The sequence below is a fragment of the Mangifera indica genome, chromosome 17 (assembly GCF_011075055.1).
Source record: "Mangifera indica cultivar Alphonso chromosome 17, CATAS_Mindica_2.1, whole genome shotgun sequence".
NCBI lineage: Eukaryota > Viridiplantae > Streptophyta > Magnoliopsida > Sapindales > Anacardiaceae > Mangifera > Mangifera indica.
In genome coordinates, this window is record NC_058153.1 from 7,019,575 (window position 1) to 7,033,453 (window position 13,879).

Sequence of the window (13,879 nt, forward strand, 5' to 3'; positions counted from 1 at the left end):
ATAACACAAATCTCAAGGGTTGTTTATATTCCTCCTAAGTCTTGTAATATATGAAAATATCATCAATAAAAATCATGACGATTTTGTCAAGGCAATCCTCAGTAACAAGTACTTACTCTTGATTGTCACCTTGTTCAATTCTCTGTAATCAATACATACAGATATTGACCAATCATTCTTTTTCACAAAAAGGGTCGATGAGCCCCAAGTGAATGGCTTAGTCTGATAAAGCCATTATCCAAGAGTTCTTACAATTGTTTCTTTAATTCTTGAAGTTCGATTGTAACCATTCTAGACAGTGTTATAGATATAGATGTTATTCTGGGAGCTAACTGAATGTTAAAATTAACATCTCTTTTGAGTGCCAACCTTAATAGATTATTGAGAAATACATCATGAAACTCATATACTATGGGAGTACTTTATAAGCTTGGGACTAATTCATCAATTTTGTACAAAACAAGTGTCAGGTAACCCATACATCTTTTGCTTAACATTTTTCTTACCTTTAGTACGAACTTCACTAAAGGTAAACTCATCACTATTATCCTAACAAAGTTAAACTTCCTTTTTCTTAGAGTTAATTTTAGCCCATATGTACTTAAGAAGTCCATGCCCAAAATCATATCAAAATCAGACATGTCACACAATTAGATCAATGTCCAACTCTCGACCTTTCAAAACTACTATTTCACCTAACAACATATAATTACTTATAGTTTTACCCCTATCAAGGTTGGGGTCATTAATCGGGGTTACTCACTAATGCCCTTCTCTAGAGCCATCTTCAATCTTATGGCTTCTGACCTCTAGGCTCTATTTAAAGCCTTTAAATATGACCTTGGAGAATTATATTCCATTAGCACATCTTGCCAATGTCTGATCTAAACACATTAATGAAAATCTCTATCTTGCCATTATTAGTACTAACTATACTAGAGACATAACGGGTAACAATGTCAAGGCATATGGAGTACTCTTTGACAGTCATCTACTTTTGTTTTATATTAATGAACTCTAAGGCTTGGACATAAAACATATCAACAAACAAATATTCTTTATCGAAAGTCTTTCTAAAATCAGGCCAAGTCATCTCATATGTCAGATAGGTATCACACAATATCCACCACCATATCTTAGCATTACCTCTTAACAAGTAACTAGTATCTCGAACCCTCTCACAGTTTGGCATCTCAGACAAACCTATGACATTATCCATAACATGACGCCATTTCTTAGTTAGAGCTGATATAGTCCCTATGCCACCTCAGAACTCTAGAGATTGATGTTTACCAACCAAATTATAAATGGAGTGGAGTTGTCCCCTATTACCACTTATATTAATAGTTTTTTGTACCTCATCACCATTCTATCCTATTGGGTGATTAATTCACAACCGATGGTTGCTTAGCAACTAGAAGAACCTCAGTCAAGTGTCTTACACTCTCGGATACCTAAGGTTCTCCTAGAGAACCTCTTAAACTATTTGCTAAGTCACTAAGCTATCAATATGTGGCATTGTAGCTTTACTAGAAGTCTATCTCTTTGTCTCTTCCTGACTAGTCTCAAAGGTCAAGATGTGCTAATTATTACTAATATGCCTTCAAGATATCCTCATCTTGGAATCAATATACAAGCTCAGGCAAATAAATTACTATTCAAATATAAGCTAAAATAATACTTACAATGCTTGGTGTGTAGGAGTAGTCAACATTGCATGAAAAGCTACATAAATACCTATGCACATTCAAACACTTAACACTTTTTTGGATTCCCAAAATCATATTTTGATACTAAAATTGTAATACCCCTCTTTAGATACATACCTTTACCTAGAATATGTACGCAAAGAGATATGTTACCATGATTTTTTCCCAAAACGCATGTAATAATTAGTATTGGCATGGTAACAAAATAAATTCCCATAATCCCAAAATGTGTATTTATTAAAGTAACATCACATAATCGCAATCCATAATAGTGTGTCTAAAAATCAAATACATAATATCAAGTGTATAATCAAACCCAACACAAATACATAAGGTAATAAGGTCCACACAGACAAATGACTAAATAGCCCTCTACTTATGCAACGTCTTAAGCTGACTTGTTGGCTCCCTTGCCATCTTATTGCTTTATAATCCTGCCTGCAAAAATAGAAAGAAAATGATAAATGAAACACACTCAATACATAGGTGACTTTTTGACATCATGCATATAACATCAATAACACATACAAAACATATTGGTATTCCATTTCCACTATCGTTATGGTATTTTAGATATTCACCAATATCTAGATACCTATTTGAATAGTTTGGCATCTAGTGCCCAAACTTTAATGACTATATCATCTTAGATGACTAATGTCGAATGATGTATATTGACATCTTGGATGCCTTGTAAAAACATGTGACATCCCAAATATCAATTGTAAAATGCACATAATAAACTTGTCAGCTGGGCTTTGAGCAACATGATCACATAGACTAGCCTTAGTGTTTTCACAACTATAATAAACATATCTTGATGGTAAAGCCACATTGCACATAGCTCGATGGTGAGCCCAAACTACACAAAGCTTAGTGGAATTTCTAAACTACATATAGCTTAATGGAATGACCATACAACACATAGTTTAGTGGAATAACCACATTGCATATAACTCGATGGTATAACCACAATGTATATAGCTTAGTGGTGACAACACTACACATAGCTCGATTGTGCAAAAGAGAAAATACATTATTTTTGTTTCCAACTTGGAATCACTCTGGTTATGGTTCATTTCATCATTCATATAGTTAGACACCCTAAAATCCTTTCGGGCCTTCATGCACACACTCAAGCTTTTCACATAATTTCCACCTTCATGTCATCATAAACATAGTCAAACATTTCAAAGAATCTTTTGTCTCATGTTGCCTTTATTAGGGTTTTATCATTCTCATTTGCCTTCATTAAAGCCTTGTTATTCTTGTTTGCCTTCATTAAGGCTTTATCATTCTCATTCGCCTTTTTTAGGGCCTTAATATTCATTTTCCCCTTATTCATCTCTCATAGGGGTAAATAGTCATTTTCATAACTAGACATCAATATTGTAACTTTATTCAAGTATTGCTAACTTGATGTATGTTTATTTTCGAATTTTCCTAAATATACACAAGGGTGTGTCTTTTATACATGTAGGTATATGTGTGCTTCCAAATACATATATATGAGCAGGTATAAAATGATATACAAGCATACAACTTTGGGTGGTATATACAATTGTGTGTCTCATAGCATACGAGCACGTGTCCATTCCTATAAATACATGCTCATGTATTCCATTGACACAAGGACTATACACCTAATTATACACAGTCATGTTTTAAGTCCACACCGACATGTCACATTCACTATAAAATGTGATTTTTTTTTCTCTTTTGCAAATTCTAACAAACATACCATACTATTTTTCATCCAAAATCATCAAAGTAATTCCTAACATGCACTTAAACCTGAATAGTAGCATTTATTCCTTGGAATCATCAAACTATATTGTAATTTATGCAATACCATGTCGTACTATAACTTAATAAATAAAGATCTAATTCACAACATCTTTAACTCAAAATATCAGTTAACATCAATTTTCAACATTAGCTTATCATTCACAGATTTTAGTCACAAAGCACAACAACATCATGAATCAACACACTACAAACTACAACATTGAATTCATGGAAATTATGTCCTCTCCATAAGTGTGCAAATATACTCAAATCAATATGCTTGCCAACAATTTTCATCGTTCATAGATAAAACATATATGTATTAAAATCACAAGATAAGATGAAACACAAACCAATTACGCTTTTATAACGCAACAAAAATCACATATGTTTTCTAGAAAAAACATGTCATCTACTTACCTCACTTCCACTATTTGCACAATCTTCACATGGCTTCAAATGACTTCTTACTATCCTCTATTCTTCTTAGATTCCTTTAGCCTCAATTCCCTTTCAATTCACTAAGGTTGCTCTGTACAATATTGTAGAATAATGAGCCAAACACTCTTAGAATTCTTTTTATTTTTAGTAGTTACACATGATACATGTTGTGTACTCTCTATAAATGGGCATGCATATCATTACCCATTAATAGCAATTTTTTAAAATCTCTGCAAAACTACTCTTTATCTAAAATTCAGATTTGTTGACCATGCAGGAGCATGTACCCATCATATGCGAATGTGCATCTAATCTAGCCAAAAAGATTATTTTACCCTTGCAACACAAAAACAAGTGTGTGGCTTTCCCATATAACGATGCATCATCAAAATCACTAAAATGCAATTAAATAAAGATAATTCAAGAGGAAAAAGATAAAAACACCCTTGGATGTACATGTTGTTACCACAAAATATCCAATAGAAAATAAAGTTGATCTTAGAGAAAATTGTGAGTAATTTGAGAAAAATATGAGCATACTACTAGACAATGCACTTTGGGTATATCAAACTGTATACAAGAATCTAATTGATTTTTATATGGAAAATTATGTCACTTACTAGTCAAGCTAGAACACTAGGCATATTAGGCTACTAAATTCCTTAACTTTAACATGAAAAAGGCCAGAAAAAAGAGACTATTGCAACTAAATGAACTTCAGCAATAAACATTTGGAGTGAAAATATAGGAGACTTCAAGGTCAACAGATAACAATTAAAGCCATAAATGATAAATGACTCAATCATAGTGGTTGTATCACGACCACTATCAAAACCCACACAACCTAAGCATACATAGGGGTTAAGCCACAAACCTAAAACAAGTATTATCAACATGCAACCTACTCTACTTAATTATTTACTTTTGAATTTGCTAGTCTATTTATGTTCATTTTCTTTTTGTTCAAAAGTCAAAATCAAAATTTGATGATAGTCAACAAAATGAACAGATCGAAGATATCTTATAATTAGTAGTCTAACACATTGCATATCATAGTGACATATATGAATGTCACTACTCTTTAGAATGTTTATTAAAGTTTAAATATGATGCATGTACTTTATATTCAGATTACTTTTAGAGTTCTTACTATTGATACGTCAAACCAATTAAGACAAAACCAAATTGAGCCATTAGGAACTCAGGTTATTTGGGCCAAGTAAAAATCATTATGGGCTAAGACAAATCAATAAAGTAATTACAAGGAATGAAAAAGGACAACTGGTGCCAAACTACCATTAATCTATTAGCAATAATTATGTCATTCCTTCACGCTATTTCATTATGGCGTATTTCCTCACCTTTCATGGAAACTTAGCATTGAAAAGTAATTAGGGTAAGTTTTCCCTCCAAATTTAAGTGTTATATAAATGCCTTTTCACCTTCATTCTTTCATTAGTAACCAAACATTATAAACATACCATGAAAAAGTAACCCAATGGACCCAATTGACCTTCATCTTCTAATACCAAGGCTACACCTCCAAAATGAAAAATGACTAGATCTACAACTTCACTATAACCATACTCGACCTGACTATCCTAATCAAGACCGTTACAATCCAATTTGAAAACCCTATCTAAAAGCACCGTTATATCAAACTGCAAGAATGTATCCTTGAGCCCATACTGTACCTTGACTTTGAGGTACTTTGACACCTCAAAATCCATGATGAGATAGCAAAAATGTTGTCTAATTATAAGCTAGACAAATTTGCTTGTATGAACCTACCAAGTTTTGAGTTTCTTACCCTAGAGTTCTTGAGTACAATCACGTATGACAAAAACCACCAACTCCCCTACTTTAGACTATAGAACAGAAAGTTGATAATGACTTTGATCAAGAATATTGACATGTTTGGGTTTTTCTAGTAGGCCCTACCTTATCAGATATCACCTTTGTCAACTACCCTGTCTTATGGAATAAGCTTACTGGATTCCCATAAAAGAATAACTCCTTTGATAAGTCTTCTATGTTTTGAGAACCTATAAACTGAATCTCATACATTCTCTCCTACCAGTACCAATAGTAAGGTTATCATCTCAAAGTTGGACCTTTTCATCCTTAATTGTCTAATATGATGTATCTTTTTTAATATGGGTCAATTTTTCTGCACTCATCTAATGCAAGTCATAGTGGATAAAAACAACAAAAAGCCCTTTATATTATATGACAATATCATTATTGCTTTCACATAGATGATGATTGATTTTAACTAGAACTAGACCAAACACCTTATGATCCTTAATAAGATGTTTCTAACTTTAAAGATGTTATAAAACGTAGGAATATGCAAGTGACAAAAAGATTAAACATTTTCATTAACTCTATCCTACAGAGAATCGATCCCAATTATATCCAAGTAACCAAACATAGAGGAGAAAAATAAGAGAGAAGTAACCATTGACCCTAAGCCTTGTGTTGAAATGCCTTATGTATCTACTTATCTGCCAATGTCAATACACATCTAGAGAAAGAGGTCTAGTCACTAAAGTGCCAAATGAAGGTCATTATTACAAAACAACATTTGATCAAAGCTAAACTAACTAAAATTAGTAGCATGCATGGGTTCATTTCATTTGTATTTTTTGGTGGCAAGAAGGAAGATGATTTAGATAAGTTTAAGTCATGGCTATAGGTCGATTTTAAGGATCAATAAACATAGGGTTTAGAATAAAATTTTCAATAGATTTTGTTTCAATTGGATAATACAAATATCTACCCTATTTGTTGGTTTTTGTTTTTGTCACTCATTGTAGTCATTCTTTTAGGAACCATAACGCAATTAATGAGCTTTTTTTGTAATTGATCATGTGTTGTGAAATCATAAATTTGCATTATTTTCAGTTAACCTATATGCTTATAACCTTATGATTGACTAGAGAGTACTAAGTGCATATTGGATGATTGGACTTAATCAACTTGAATCAACACAAACACAATTGACCAAACACTAGGAGCAATCTATTATGATCAATTTCATTCAATAAGGACATTGTCCTATTTTAAGTATGGTGGAGGGAATTAAAAAAAATGATATGAATTTTTAATTTTTTTTTCTTATCCTTTGATTTCTTTTTGAAAATTTTTAAAATTTTTCATTTTTAGGAATGCATGGATACAACTTTAGTCACAAAAATAGAAGACACATGGTTACATTCATATATAGACAAATTTTAATACATGAATGTTTTGCATTGAATCATATGTCAATGTCACATATCATTATAAAAAGTATTTTCAAAATGGGCTAAAGACATAAAATTACCAAGAAATATTTTTATAAAGTTTTATAACTCCTAAAAAGTAAAAGGTTTGAAAGTGTTCGAGATCAACAAAGAAGAAGGCAAGGCTAGCAATTTCCTATTAAGGACTGCCTAAATACGATCGACTAAAAGCAACGTGAATGCTTCCTTAGAAAGAGCTTTTGCAAACCTAAGTGACCTGTCCAACACCTCACTAGCCCAAGAACTTGATTGTGTAACCTTTCGAGGTGAAATCATAAGGTTCCATATTAAAAGGAAAGTGATACAGGCACCAGTTTCTTTATAGCCTAAAAAGCCTATTTTTACATAATCCTTCACTGATCCTATATACATTCATAATCTTTTGCTAGCCTTTTGAGCCATAATGATGACACATGTAAAGGTCGTGTAGATGTTTCATTCATAACCTAACATTCTCCTAACCTAGCTTGGATACAATGAGTTATACCCTTATTGTATAGAAACCTAGTCAAGGAAGGAAGAAGGGCATTGTATTAAACCTTATACACGAGGACGAAAAACAAAGAAGAAATGAAGTAAAGAAAAGGCTCAAATACAACACTATGATAGTCTTACCTTATTATTTATGCCTTGGTCAAAATAATACTAAAGCCATAGACATTTCTAGATCAGCCACCACACATGCTCATAGAGTTTTTACAATCATATTATAAGTTGATCCCTTTGTCACGATTCCACCAATCTAAGGACATTTATTATTCATAAATATATACATAAATATATATTATATAATAGATGATTATATGTCAATTTAATTGATAATAAAATATGATAAAATATTTGGATGAAATTAAATAAATAACCTCAAAAAATTGGCTCGAGGGCACCTACTCTAATAGTTATCAACATTGGATTAGAAGTCGAATTGCATGAATCATGTAAAAATTAAGCATGAAATGATAGTCATCCTTTGACATGTCATTAGTACTTACAAGGATGTCGTTGTGTGTTATGTCCTCTATAGTGAATGTTTGGATTGAATTGACTTCCAACTCAATAGTTGTCAACTATATGGTGATTTATGTCGACCTCTATAAAGCCAAGGAAGTTCATAACTAGTTGATACTAATTTTCCTCCATCTACTTAACCATCGAAAGCATAAGCATGTTCACTTCCTTATAATATGTTCAAAGTAGTACATGCTAACAAATCCTTTTGACAAAACAATTACAAAGTTAAATGATGATTGATATGTACTTACAACCTTGCAATCAAATGTAGTTGGGATATCTTTCTAACTAAGGATATTCTTGGTATACCAGTTCAACATACTAAGGACCTTTCCCAATCTAATCAATTTTGCCCAACCTCTAGGTTATTTAATCTCTCATTTATCAATACCTGCAAAAGAAATACAATAATATTAGTCAAAATAGCATATACATCAAAGGATCATAGTAAAACAAATACAACAACAGAGAGTGATTATCTGAAACAATAGAGGGAATACCATAGTGGATAACTATGAACAAACTCCTCATATTTCTTCTTTATGACTCGCCTTGTGGAACCTGTTGTCAAGTTCTAAACCATGATGCCTCATGAGTAAATACAATATGTCGTGAGGTTGTTTACTATCATAGGAAGACGATTTAGAATCACATTACTTTCATCTACACCTAATAGTCTATGGTGTAGAAAATACAATAAAATGAGCTTGATGACATCATTGTCATAGTCCACCATGAACTAGCCTTGAAAATCAAAATCAAGTCACCATAGTTAACCAAACTATATTTCACAAAATATGTCTTCTTGAGATAATTAGCCCTTAACACTGACACATAACTAGACATGTGATGTAGTGACTAAACCTTAACCTCGTTGTCATGGCAAACTCTAAGAAGCTAAAATAGAAATCAAATTTGTTTAACTTGAACTAAAACATGGAAATAGGTCCTCTTGGTTTATTCGATGGAGAAGAACAAATTAAATTAAAAGGCTCTAAAGTAAGTCTCACATAATAGTTTCTTTTGGTTCATGGTAAACTTCTTGAAGATCCTGAACATTGCATCCTTGTTGTCTCCAACCATCATAAAGCCTATCCATTCCCTTTAATAGGTTTTTCCACTAATGAAATATCAAAACAACCTCTTATAATGCTAGCCCGCACTAGGCATTGTACATAGTAAAATATTATTTACCCCATTTTCTTCTTAAAGGATAATATCATTTTTATAATAATTTCATTTTACCCTCCTAAAAAACCTACCTAAAAATTACATTTTGCCGTCTTCATTGAAATTATGTGGATAGGCATACCTTACCTAGTACGAGCCGAGCCACTCGACTAAAACTCAAGCTTGGGCTAGCCTTGAGCCCATTTTTTCAAGTATATAAAGCTCAAGCTTGGGGTCGAGCTCGTTTATATATAACTCATTTGAGTCGAGCTTAAGCTTGAGCTCAAACGAGCTCTATTTGAATTTAGCCCTATCTACTCTAATAGTTATCAACATTGGATCTGAAGTTTGATTGTATGAATCATGTCAAAGATCAAGCATGAAATGATAGTCATCCATTGAAATGTCATTAGCACTTGTGGGGATGTCGTTATATGTTATGTCTTCTATAGTGAATGTTTGGATTGAATTAAATTCCAACTCAATAGTTGTCAACCATTGGACGATGATGTCGACCTCCACAAAGCCAAGGAAGTCCATAACTAGTTGGTACTAATTTTCCTCCATTTACTTAACCATCGAAAGCAAAAGCATGTTCATTTCCTTATAATATGTTCAAAGTAGTAGTTGCTAATAAATTCTTTTGACAAAACAATTACAAAGTTAAATGATAATTAATTTGTACTTACAACCTTGCAGTCAAATATAGTTGAGATATCTTTCTAATTAGGGATATTCTTGGAACTCCAGTTCAATATACTAAGGACCTTTCCTAATCTAGTCAACTTCGCCTAACCCTCTAGGTTATTCAATCTCTCATTTATCAACACCTACAAAAGAAATACAATAATGTTACTCAAAATAACATATACATCAAAGAATCACAGTAAAACAAATACAATAATAGAGAATGATTATCTAAAGCAATAGAATGAATACCATAGTGGATAACTATGAACAAACTCCTCATATTTCTTCTGTGTGACTCGCCTTGTGGAATTTGTTGTCAAGTTCCAAACCAAGATGCCCCATGAGTAAATAAAATATGTCATGAGGTTGTCTACTATCATAAAAAGACGATCTCATGTTACTTTCGTCTATACCTAATAGTCTATGGTGTAGAAAATACAATAAAGGGAGTCTGATGGCATCATTGTCATAGCCCACTAAAGACTAGCCTTGAAGGCCAAAATCAAGTCACCATAGTTGACCAAACTATATTTCACAAAATATGTCTCCTTGAGATAGTTAGCCTCTAACACCGAAAATATAACTAGACATGTGATGCAGTGACTAAACCTCAACCTCATTGTCATGGCAAACTCTAACAAGCAAAAATATAAATAAACTTTGTTTAACTTAAACTAAAACACTGAAGTAAGTCCTCTTGGTTTATTTGATGGAGAAGAATGGATTAAATTAGAAGGCTCTAAAGCAAGTCTCATAATAGTTTCTTTTGATTCATGGTAAGCTTCTTGAAGATCTTGAACATTGCATCCTTGTTGTCTTAAACCATCAACTACACCCTAAAGTGGTTTGATGATAGACTTTCTTTACCTCTCAAGCTTGAGGTTGACTGTGTGGGAGATGATCTTCTTCTTATAATGAAATGGTGAATTCTTACTAAGAATTTGAAACTTAAATAAATTAAAAGGAAAATTCAAATAAAAAAAAAAAATCTAAACAGTAAAGTTTAACATAAACCCTAAATGAATTGAAATAAAAAAAAACTCTTCTTAAACAATTTAATATCGGTTAAACCCAATAATAAACATATCATTCTTAAACTTGATCGTCTAATCAAATATCATAATATCCATTCCCCTTGATAGGTTTTGCCGCTAATGAAATATCAAAACAACCCCTCATAATGCCAGCCCGCACTAGGCATTGTACTTAGTAAACTATCATTTACCCCCACATTCTTCTTAAAGGATAATATCATTTATATAAAAAATTTCATTTTACCCTCTTCATCGAAATTATGTGAAAAGGCATAACTTACCCAGTTTGAGAATTAAAGCATTTTCCTACAAACTTTATAATTTTTAGCCAAATAACACAACCTATTCTTTCTTAAAAGAATTTTTCATTAATTATAAACCAAATTCAACCAAAAAAAACAACACTCATAATTGAAGAAAAGAACCCTAAACCCAACTTTAAATCATTAAAAACATCAAAACAATTTAAAAAAAAAAAAAGAAAAACACTAAAATAAACCAACTAATTTCCACTAACCTTTGAACTCATTTTAAGCAAAATATGACTTGTAATTGTCTAATTTCTTACTGAAAATGTTTAAAATCCACCTAGTTAGAAATTTGAAAGTGACCAATTTTGGTCAAAACACCTTTCATATACTTAAGAAAATTCCTTCAACCTCATTTTATTGAATGTATGGGTATATCATTAATTAATTACTCATAGGAAGATTCCAGATCTCAATAAAAAAATCTTGATCTATAAATTCTGTTTTGAAGAAATGATTTGACATGGGTCACGTCCACCTAAATAAATTAAATAGATTGATTCGACTCGGTTGATGGTGAAGATACTGTGCAAATTGCAAGTACTCAATGTAACGAAGCAATACACAAATCTAAAGTCCATTTCCATGATGTCATACTGAGAGCACCGTGTGAAGGCAAGAACAATTCGTAGAATTAATATTGTTCTTTATTAATTCTTGTGGTGATTTTCAATTTGCAGAATTCGTATGTCTCATGCGTCACATGTTTGCCTCTTTTTCAACATCAAAATTTAATGTCCACAGTGGAACTAACAGTTGATTCAACCGTCACTTCGATTTTGTTATTAGCAGTCAACTATATTAATATATGGTGGACCCCTTTATTATTATTGTTATTAACATATAGAAAATGAGAATTTACAGTTGTAATAATATTTACTGACTGTAACTTTTAGATTTGCACTTAGAATTAAGTTATTGTGTTTTAAATACATTGAAGTAGTTAATTAAAATTATGTTATGTTTTTATTTTTTAATTTTTTTACTATACAGATCTTGTAACATGTTAATTTTGAATTTAGTAAGTTAATGATGTTCATATAAGATCATTAATAATTAGGATTGAGAATTACTTTTATCTTGTAACTATGTTTCAAATTATTCGCTAAATTAATTTTTTTATATTACTATTGAATAGTTACTATTTCATAAATTTCAGAGATATTTCGGTCCTTTTAGAATTTTCTAAAATGTCAAAGTTTGAAGAAACTAATGGTGTTAAATATAAAAAATTTAGTAGACAACATTATAGAGGATTAAAAAGATATTTAAAATTGACACGTTTTTCTTGGATTTGTCTCAACGGTTAAGCCAATAGACCAAATCAGAGCACCTTCTAATCTCTCTTGGATTACTAGGTAAAATTCTAAAGTATTAATAATACTAATGAGACTAATTTGTGGTGAAAAATTATCAAAACTCAAGTGGAGGAAATGTAGTTCTAGACATTAACTTTGCCTGTCGAGTACTAGGAATTAAAGACATTGAATTGAAGATGACCTTTAGAATTATTTTGATCCTTGAGGATGCATGTCTTATACCTGAAGTCAAATAGATAAACAAACTCCAAGAGTGAGTAAATGCTATGTTTGTGATGATACATCCAAATCAGGTAATATTTTAGAAGATTTAATAAAATTTCTAGAGTTTTTAACATTGAAAGAGTAATGTTATGTGAACATATTTTTTATATAAAATTTAGATACACAGATGATACGTTATCATGTAATTTGTTATTTTATTTTTAATTAAAAATCATTCAATCATATAATAATACATCATCTGTGTATTTAAATTGTGTACAAAAAATATGTAATGGATCTTAACTTGGTGCCTAAAACTCCAATTCATTTTAAACATAAGTGTGAAATATGTGTTCAAGTCAAACAACCAGAGAATCCTTCAAAAAGTTGTTAGGAGGAAAACTCTTGCTTTATAACTCATATATAGTGTTGTTTGTAATTCCAATAGAACTGTAATACTCACAGACACATCCAAGAGTATTTTACTCTTTTTTTTTTGAATTTATGTGAATGTAATTATTTTTGGCATTGTTTAAGAGTAGGCGCGGTCATTTATCACAAGGGTAGATGCTCGTTTGTGCCTTAAGAATGGTAGAATGGTCATTTCACATTGACCACATGAAAAATTTCTTAAGTGTAAGAACGAACAATCATGCATGATTAGCAGGACGTCCATTGCATGATTGTTCATCCATTCATCGAATTCAAATATTGGATAAAATCAGTTTCCCAATGAATTGGAGATGTGCTTTTATTGGATAACTAAATGAATGACCATTCATGACGAAGAACAGTTGTTCATGTGGTTATTTTGACAAAATAAAAAGGCACACCAAACCTGTTTGGCTTATTTTGTGTATAAACTTTCTAGAAAACGAAATAATAAGAGAGAGCAAGGAAGAGGACCACAAAGAGGAG